Below are 10,516 nucleotides of genomic sequence, written 5' to 3'. Positions count from 1 at the left end.
TTTTTTGTCCAAAGAAAGTATTTTTCATTGACTAACTCATTTTCGGCAACCCAAATGGGTGAAAGTCTGGAAAACCAATTTCGGGAAAACACTTTCACTGAAACAATACGACCAACATGATCACCTTTCAGCCCACTTTCCTTCAATTTGGTCTTGACTTCTCCAAAGTGCAAAATTGCTTTTTCTTCAACATTAGATTTATTATCCCTTTAATGTACAATCCGGAGTTTAAATGATATGTCTGTCAAATTTAAATAAACACCTCTTAAAATGAGATGTGGTAAAAGCGGGAGCCAAATTTGGCCCCGAACATTACTTTAAATGATTTACTTTCAAGTACTATTTAAAAATATATATTAACTCAGTTTTGCTTGTATCGACAGACACTCGGACCTCGACTCATATATATTTGCTCATCACTTTTAGAGAAAAAGGAAGATAATTCGTTGTGTTGTCTCTTGGCTTTCAATCCTGTTTTGAAGGCTTTTTGATAGCAAAAGGTTTTATTTTAGAGACTCACTTTGGTGATGGTGGAACATTCTTTTTCTTGAAGAAAAATTACTCGATGCCCAATGCCAACACAAACTCCCTCTCAAACTGGGTCTCCAACACATCACATGTAATTTGGGGCATATTATGTTCAGAAGCTCATTTGATGTTTTTATCAGTTCTTACGAGTAGATATAAAATGAAATCATATATATATATATATATATATATATATATATATATAAAACATAAAATGTGGTTGGTACCTTCTTTTGCGCACGCCCATGTCATCTGATTGTGATAGTCACGTTGACTTTAAAGTTTATTACTGTTGGAGTTGGCGAATACTTCGGGGACCCTTGTTTCTCACACCGGGTACGGCCACGTGAGCTTAGGGAAACCGAAGTGTTACCCAACGACATATGACCCCTACGCGCGGGATGCGGGGGTTCGGGGGCAGCGCCTCCCGACGGGGGGTTCCGCTGCCCGGTCGGCGGACGGCTGCCCCGCTCGCCGGTGAGCTGGCGGGGGTTCGGGGGCAGCGCCCCAAACCTCTACGGGTTTGGGCTTTTATTTAAGCTGGCCCGTATGGTGGAATTAAGAGATTTAGGTTTTTTAGCCCGTTTTTTGGGCATATATATTTTGCTCGGTTTTATTATTGTAATATGCGAATTGGCAGTAAATCGAAAAATATAGTGAAAATCTCTTTGCGGGACGTAGCCCTAATCTTGGGGTGAACCCGGGTAATCTCGTGCGTCTTTCAATTTTTCTCGATTCTCCGTGTGATCGTCCGATTCGGCTTCGATAAATCCCTTCAATTGGTATCAGAGCCTTGTGTTCGAGAGATTAGGGTTTATCGGAGATGTCGGGAGGGTCACGGATTGAGATCGAAAAATTCGATGGGACGCGGTTCGATCTGTGGAAGATGAAGATGGAGGATCTACTTTGCGATCGAGATCTTTGGTCGGCAATCGAAACGGAAAGGCCCGTTGCTGCGAAGCCTGGTGTCGTGATAAGGGAATCGGGCAAGGAAGCGGGGAAGGATGACGAGACGTCTTCCAAAAGGGCGGATCCAAAGGAGATTGAAGACTGGGATCGGATTGATCGGAAAGCAAAAGGCTTGATTCGGCTTTGTCTCACAGATTCGATTCTGACGAACGTGATGAGCGAACCTACAGCCAAGGACTTGTGGCGAAACCGGAGTCGTCAGTATCAAAGTAAGTCGTTGGTTAATAAGCTATTTTTGAGGAAAAAGCTGTATAATCTTCGGATGCATGAGGGCGACTCGTTTTCTGCACATCTGTATAGCTTTAACACGTTGATTAGTCAACTCGTATCAATCGGTGTTAAGTTTGAGGATGATGATAAGGCGATAACACCGCTTTGTTCACTGCCGGATTCATGGGATAACTTGATTGTTGTGATCGGTGGTGGGGATAAAGAATTATCATATGAAAGTGTGTGTTCTGCTTTGTTATCCGAGGAGACACGAAGAAAGGGATCGGGAAATTCCGGTAAAGAGGCATTAGCGGCTAGGGGAAGGCCAGCAGAGAAGACTCTGAATCGGAAAGGGTCCAGGTCCAAATCTCGTGGGCGATCGAAGAGTAGGGAGAGGAGGGTACAATGCTGGAGATGTGAAGAATGGGGCCATGTGAAGCGAGACCGTAAAAACAAGCCAGCTTTTAAGAAGGAAGCTGAATCATCCTCGGGTAAAAAGGAGGTCGATGCGGGAGATATGTATTTGGCTGCTGCATGTATGGCGCGATCAGACAAGGATATCCGGTTGATCGATACCGGTGCTTCATACCACATGACGCCTCATAGACACTGGTTTTGTGAATATGAGCAATATAATGGTGGGGATGTCATGCTCGGAGATGATACTGCAGTTCGGATTGTCGGGCGTGGCGGGGTGAAGCCGAGGATGAGTAATGGCACCGTGAAGAATATTCCGGACGTGATGCACATACCCTTGATGAGTAGAAATCTGTTATCGGTCGGTACGATGGCTGATTCGGGGGTTACTTTTACCCGTGATAAGGATTCGTGCAAGATGACTCGTGGTTCTATTGTGATTGCACGAGGAGTCCGTTACGGGACATTATACAAGCTGCTCGGGGAAACAATGACTGTTGGTAGTGGGTTTGTTTCTGAAAAGGCCAAGGAAGATGGACATGATATGTCCATGTTGTGGCATCAGAGGTTAGGGCACATTGGTGAAAAGGGGCTGTCTACCTTAGCTTCGAGTCGGATGGTAGAAGGAGTTCCAAAATGCTCTATGGGTTTCGGGTTACGTGAACACTGTCTCCATGGAAAACAAAACCGAGTTAGCTTCCAACACACCGGTACGAGAGCAGCAGAGGTTCTTGAGCTGATTCACGGCGACGTTTTTGGACCTACTCCGACTCCATCTATTGGAGGATCCAGGTACTATGTATCATTCATAGATGATTTTTCGAGATATAGCTGGATTTATTTTATTAAGAGTAAATCAGATGTATTTGAGAAATTTCGTGAATTTAAGGCCTTGGTTGAAAATCAATTGGGCGGGAAGATCAAGGTCCTTCGTACGGATAACGGAGGTGAATTCTGTTCGGATAAGTTCGAGCAATTTTGTGTGGATAATGGTATTGCAAGGCGTAAGACGACACCATATACGCCCCAACGGAATGGGGTGGCCGAAAGGTTAAATCGGTCACTCATAGAAAAGGCGAGATGCATGCTGAGTTGGGCAGGTTTGGAGCCAGAGTTTTGGGCAGTGGCTGTAGCCACGGCCTGTTATTTGAAGAACCGGTCACCGACCTCATCTGTGAAGGATCGTACACCATATGAGGCAGCGTTTGGGAAGAAGCCGAATCTGTCACATGTTCGGGTGTTCGGGTGTGATGCATATGTTCATGTACCCAAGGAGAAACGGGGTAAGCTTGACAATAAGTCCGAGAAGAACATATTTGTCGGATACAAGGAAGGGGTCAAGGGCTATAAGCTGTGGAATCCAGAATCAAAGACCATTGTATACAGCGGAGATGTCGTCTTTCGTGAATCACAATCCCAGGTTGGCACACGTAAAGGAGAGGAGCCCAAGAAAGTGGTAGTGCTTGAAGAAAGTCCTAAAACTGAAACTATGGAGATGGTTCCACAAGACACGCCAAGAGAATCTGATTCCGAATCGGAGCAAGGGGACTCGGTTAATGAAGTCGAGGATGTAGATTCAGATGAAGACTCGGATACAGATAGCATGCCAGCTCTCGGGAGATCGACGCGGGAAAGAAAGGTACCACTTCGATACTCCCTTAGTGCTTTGAGTACATTTCATGCTTTGAGCATTACCGGAGATGATCCTAGTTACGTAAAAGAGGCGAGATCCATGGATGATGCGAATCGGTGGGAGCTCGCGATGATAGATGAGATGCGATCGCTTGATCATAACGAGACATGGAGCCTGTGTAAATTACCTAAGGATAGAAAGGCAATTGGGTGTAAATGGGTGTTCAAGCGAAAGCTGAAACCGGATGGGACTGTAGAGAAGTACAAGGCTAGGCTTGTAGCCAAGGGGTATTCTCGGATCGAGGGTGTTGACTATGACGAGATTTTCTCTCCCGTGGCGAAGTTGATCTCGATACGGTTTGTTCTGTCTCTAGCAGCTGCATACGATCTTGAGGTGGAACAGATGGATGTAAAAACAGCTTTCCTTCATGGGGACTTGGAGGAGGAGATATATATGAAGCAACCAGAAGGCTTTGAAGTAAAAGGAAAGGAGAATCTGGTGTGCAAACTGAAAAAGTCCTTATATGGGCTGAAGCGGTCACCGAGGATGTGGTACCGTAAGTTTGATACGTACATGCTCCAGCTTGATTTTGTGCGTTCAAATTCTGACCATTGTGTTTATGTGAAGAGGACGGGCAATCGGTTTGTCATTCTCACGCTATATGTGGATGATATGTTGTTGATCGGGAATAGCGTGAAGATGGTGAAGTCCGTGAAGAGTTTGCTGGCTAAAAAGTTCGAAATGAAAGACTTGGGGCCTGCAAATTTTATTTTGGGCATGCAGATTAGGAGGGACCGTGACAAACGGAAGCCGTGGCTAGGGCAGGAGAAATACATCAAAGAAATTTTGAAGAAATTTAATATGATAGACTGCAAGCTCGTTGGTACCCCTATACCTTTAGGGACCAAGCTATCTGCGGAGCAATGTCCTAAAACGGATGAAGAAGCTGAAGAGATGGCCCGAGTTCCATACGCCGGTGCGGTGGGTAGCTTGATGTATGCTATGGTGTGCACGCGTCCGGATATAGCCCAAGCAGTGGGAGTCTTGAGCCGATACATGTCTAACCCGGGTAGAGAACACTGGAATGCGATCAAAAGAGTTTTCAGGTATCTTCGTGGAACTTCGAATTTTTCTTTGTGTTATGAAGGTACGGGGAATGGAAATATGCTTGATATCGTAGGCCATGTAGATGCTGATTGGGGTGGAGATATTGATAGTAGACGGTCCACTAGCGGATATGTTTTCACATTGTTTGGTGCTGCGTTGAGTTGGATGAGTAGGAGGCAAAGCGTGGTAGCGCTTTCTTCTACGGAGGCTGAGTATATGGCTCTTACTCATGCTGGAAAAGAGGCCGTATGGTTACGGCGGTTGTGCTCGGAGCTCGGTTTTGAGCAAGGTGCTGTAGATGTGAGATGTGATAATCAAGGGGCTATTTATTTAGCCAAGAATCCGGCGTTTCACTCACGCACAAAGCACATTGATATTCAATATCATTTCATCGGAGAAAAAGTGGAGAATAATGAGGTTCGACTTGTAAAGGTCGACACGGTAGAAAATAGTTCAGACTTCCTTACTAAAGCCGTCACAAAGCGAAGTTTGAATGGTGCTCTGCTGCGATTGGATTGAAGAAGAATGATATTGGAAGGGCTCTCATTTGCGCGAAGTATCCACCAAGTGGGAGAATGTTGGAGTTGGCGAATACTTCGGGGACCCTTGTTTCTCACACCGGGTACGGCCACGTGAGCTTAGGGAAACCGAAGTGTTACCCAACGACATATGACCCCTACGCGCGGGATGCGGGGGTTCGGGGGCAGCGCCTCCCGACGGGGGGTTCCGCTGCCCGGTGAGCGGGCGGGGGTTCGGGGGCAGCGCCCCCGAAACCTCTACGGGTTTGGGCTTTTATTTAAGCTGGCCCGTATGGTGGAATTAAGAGATTTAGGTTTTTTAGCCCGTTTTTTGGGCATATATATTTTGCTCGGTTTTATTATTGTAATATGCGAATTGGCTGTAAATCGAAAAATATAGTGAAAATCTCTTTGCGGGACGTAGCCCTAATCTTGGGGTGAACCCGGGTAATCTCGTGCGTCTTTCAATTTTTCTCGATTCTCTGTGTGATCGTCCGATTCGGCTTCGATAAATCCCTTCAATTACCCGCTAAGCCGCCGTGTCCGGTGGATCATAATGAGCAAATTTGAAAAATTTTCCATTCTCTCTTATTATTATTATTATTATTATTATTATTATTATTATTATTATTATTATAGAAAAAGAAAAGGAGTATTTCTTCTTTTGGTCACAAAGAGAAAAGGAGTATTTAAAGAGACTAATCATGTGCCCTTCGTCTATTACTTGCACTGTTACACATGACATGATGTATACGGAAGATTCCAGCCCATTATCCTGGTTTAAACAAGTTGTGCCGTTCGACATCAATGCCCTCACTTTCTTGAAGGAAAAAGTACCAAAAGAGTTCTAAACATATTACATTAGTAACAATTCAATCCATTCGGCCAATTTTGATCAGAAATCATCGACGGGGATGCCGATAATGCCATATAGGACAACCGGCACTGACATGAACATTATTTAATATTTTTTAAACAAAATATTTTTTCATTTTTTTTTTCTAAAACTTAGGGTTTGGCTGGCGAAGATCGCTAACAACCCTTATCGGTTCTCGCCAATCATTGGCGAGGGCCTAGCCTCGATAGCCCTAGTCTAGATCAGGCAAGGGCCTCGACCTTTGCCTAGGGCCGGCGAGAACCAGCCAGCCATTGCTAGCTGCCATCGAGGGTGGGCCAGCCCTCGCCTACGACGGCAAGGGCTGGCCGGCAACTCTCACCCGCCAAATCCTAAGTTTTAGAAAAAATTGGAAAAAAAAAGGAAAATAATTTTTTAAAAATATTATTAAATAATATCTACGTCAATGCTAGCCATCCTATGTGGCATTGTGGGCGTCTACGTCAATGATTTTCGAAAAAAATTGGCCGAATGGATTGAATTGGTACAAATACAAAAAGGTTTAGGACTAAATTGGTTCAATTGAAAGATTTAGGACTGAATCGGTATCAATGTAATAGGTTTATGACTTCTTTGGTACTTTTTCCTTTTCGTGTGTCGTTTCGACTGCCATGACTTTGAATAAACCGTGATTTCAAGCTAATGTGTTTATCCAAATTCTTCTTCAATGGGCTTTCCAAAAGCGAGCCATAGTACCATGTTAAAGTTGAACATTTGCGTGCTAAGTAATGGCCGGACGCCAGGCCGGTTTACCTCTCCGGACATCCAGCTCCCACAATTTTGAATTTGGACTTGTCTGCCAAATCCAATGGGTGTCCAGGCTATTTTTTAGGCGGAAAGTTGAGCAGTCGAATTTCAAGCCACTTGAAGTGCTATTAACGGCTAGTTGAGTTTGTTTTGTTTTGTTTACTTTTTTCATGTCCCCTATAAATAAAATGATTCACACTACTAGTACTTGCAAAATATCTCTTATATACACTTTGCAATCAAATTCTTGAGAGATCAATCTTGTGAGAGCATTTCTTCGCAAAAGAGTGTGCCGTGCTTAGAAATGAATGTTGGCTCCATTGCAAACCAACCTTTGTATGAGGCTTTGAGTATAGTTGATTAGGCAAAACTCCCGCACGGTCTTTGGCAATGGTGTAGGGCCGAAGGCACCCATTTGGATCGGACCACTACAATGTATTCCTCTATCGCTACTCCTTTTTTTTTTTTTAATATGCATATGACGTGTTTAATAAATTGCTTAACTAATATTTGTGTGCAAATACGTGCCACTATGGAACATATTCTATATTTGGGCCAAAAATTGCTCGTGTTTATTTGAATTTTTCGAGCTAAATATCATGGCATCACATCTTCTAATTAGAAGAGTGGGTGATACTTTTTCACTACAATACGTAATTAAACCGAAGTATGATCCGCAAGTGCCAAGTGCAGAGAGGCCCGTGCATCCTTTTGCCCATTTCCCCGCATATCATAATGCAATAGACATCAGGCAATTTTATAAGCTTCTGTAATTTTGTCAGTGTCCCACATGCATGAACCCTCCCTGATTTCAAGCCAATAAACAAACAAACAGGCGATGTTCCCACTGCATTCTTGACTTATGAAGGTTAAAGTGTGTTTGGGTGGGTGTGCGTGTTTTTATTTTTTATTTTTTCATCTGTTGACTGAAATTGGAGTTCCCACTGTATTTTTGACTTGGGCGGAAAGATGCGTTACTGCTTCTATGTACTCTATAATTGGTAGTGGGCGGCTTGTTGGATTTTTTAGAGGGTAGAATGGTTTAAGACCAGGTGATCCCATCTCCTCCTACTTGTTTGTGATGACAGTGCAGGTTTTCACTAAAATTCTGCAGCAGAGAATAAGCAATAGCGATTTCAACATATGCACAACAAATCAAGTCTACACACTCATACTTCCATTTGGCCATTTACTCACCCACTTTTGCTTTGCTGATGATCATCTGATCTTCTTGAATGGAGATAAGGAGTCATATCTTTCTGTAAATTCTGCTTTTGAGAAGCTCTACAATTAATTAAGGTCATAAACTCGACCTCAAAGGATCGAGATGTTTGGAGCTTAAATTCGAGCTTAGCCTATTAAGTGACTTCTTAGAACTCAGTCACTTTAAAGCTGGGTCTCCGTTGGTCCCAAGTTCGGGGTTGCCTTTGATCCGGGAAGATTAAAGAATGTTGACTGTAATTGGGGAACTTTTATCTGGTAAGTGTTGAATAACAATCCAATTGGACTACTAATGAACTTATCGTCCAGGGTGATTACGGCTTATTAGCATTGTAGTACGCAGAATTGTGAATTATTACTGCGATATTTTTCATCTTGCCCGTGAGAACGAATAGAACAAATTTAGCAGAAGTGTGATGTTTTCTTTTGGAAAGGCTCTACTGTGCATGGAGCAAAAGGCCTGTCTACTTAATAAGCAAGCAGGCTCCGGGCAGAACGAAATTGCTGGAATGGAATACTGCTTGTATCCTGATGAATAATTTCGAGCATTTTCTTGAGGACCAATTACTTGTGAACAGCTTGGATTGAACATAATCTAGAAGGGTAGAGTTTCTGGTCTTTAAAGTTGCGGTCTGACTGTTTATATTGCTGAATAAGTGTAGAAGAAGTGTAAAATAGCCAGGCAGCTAATGAACTATATATTGAGTAGTGGAGGGTACATTTTCTATGGTTTGACCTTGGCATCTTATGGCCCTTTGCTTGATAAATATCCAACAAGAAATTGTCTATCGTTCAGGTCTATCTCTTGATCTTAATCAGCAGTTGTTTGGGAAGCATGGATTTAAGATCTGATGATTAGCTGCAAGTGTTGGCTGCTTTATTTGGGATCCCTTTTCCTGCATCCTGCCATTGCTGCTCTGATGGAAGGTATAGTGCTGCTTGTAAATGGAATGCAATTGTAGAGGAGCAGCTTGTTACTTGGCAAAAGTGTGTTTGGTATAACCCACGTAATCTTAAGAATTGTTGTACAACCTGGATGCCGAACTGGAACAAGTTGGGCAAATAATTGTTACAAAAAAAAATTTCGGCAAAAAAAAAAATACATGAAATTCCAATATGCTTCGGAAATCCTATGTGGCACTTTTTTTATTAATAACTTCAGCTTAGGTTGCTCGCCGAAGGATCCAGTTAACAATAAAAGAGCTAAAAGTTAAAAAAAAAATATTTAAGAAATTTAAAAACTTATAAATAAGCTAAAAACCTAACAAAAAAAAATTTTAAAAAAAAAGAAATGGCTTGCAGCGGGAGGGCTTGCACAGCCCTTGCCGCTGCAAGCCATAATTTTTTTAGAATTTTTTAGTTTTTTAGCTTATTTTTAAATTTAATATAATTTTGTAAAAGAATTTTAGCTTATCTTTAAGTTTAAAAGCCCACGTGGACTGAATTAAAAAAAAATACACATGGACTGATTTTTCAAAAAAAAAAAAAAATTGCCACGTAATATTAAATATTTAGTAATCAATTTCATGTGATCAATTTGGCTAGAATTTTTTCAATTTGACACTTCTTTTTGGAAAAATTCGACTTGACACTTAATTGATTTTTTTTTTTCTCCAATTTGACATTTAAGGTGAGCTGGCAAAAAAATTTGGCAATACAGCGAATGTCATATATAATTTTTAGCATTTTCGGTGTCCTTTTGCCCTTTTACTTTCAAGCTCTTTCTTTTGATCCTTCGTAGAAATCCTTTTAAATAGGTAATGCCATACTCTGTCATAGAAGCAGAAACAAGGCAAGAAAAAGGCAAATAGAAGGGTAATTGTTTGGATGCACAGCGAAATGCCCTTTCGAAAGATAGGAAGGTATTTGAATATATTTCTGACGGTTTGAGGGTGCGCACAACGAATTTGTTTAAAAGCGGGATTTCACACAATTATACTTGTGGAATGAAACATATGGAATAACTAGACCTATCAAAATATGTCATAAATCATTAACCTATATATGATGAACTGAATTGTACTATGGGTTAACTATATTCAATAAATGAGTCATAAATGAGTTTAAACATATTATAAGCGTTAAATGGGTTATAAATGGATAGTAAATGAATCATTAATGATTTTACAAGTTACTTAGACTCAACATACCTTTACAACTCTCTCTTCATTCTTTCTTGCCCTTACTTAATCTTATGCTCACTCACTCCTCACTCTCACCTCAGTTTAGATATTTGTTTTCCTAGATTTGATTAAATATGGAAGTGTTTAA

The sequence above is a fragment of the Rhodamnia argentea genome, chromosome 1, assembly GCF_020921035.1.
Source record: "Rhodamnia argentea isolate NSW1041297 chromosome 1, ASM2092103v1, whole genome shotgun sequence".
NCBI lineage: Eukaryota > Viridiplantae > Streptophyta > Magnoliopsida > Myrtales > Myrtaceae > Rhodamnia > Rhodamnia argentea.
This window is presented reverse-complemented; position numbering follows the sequence as displayed.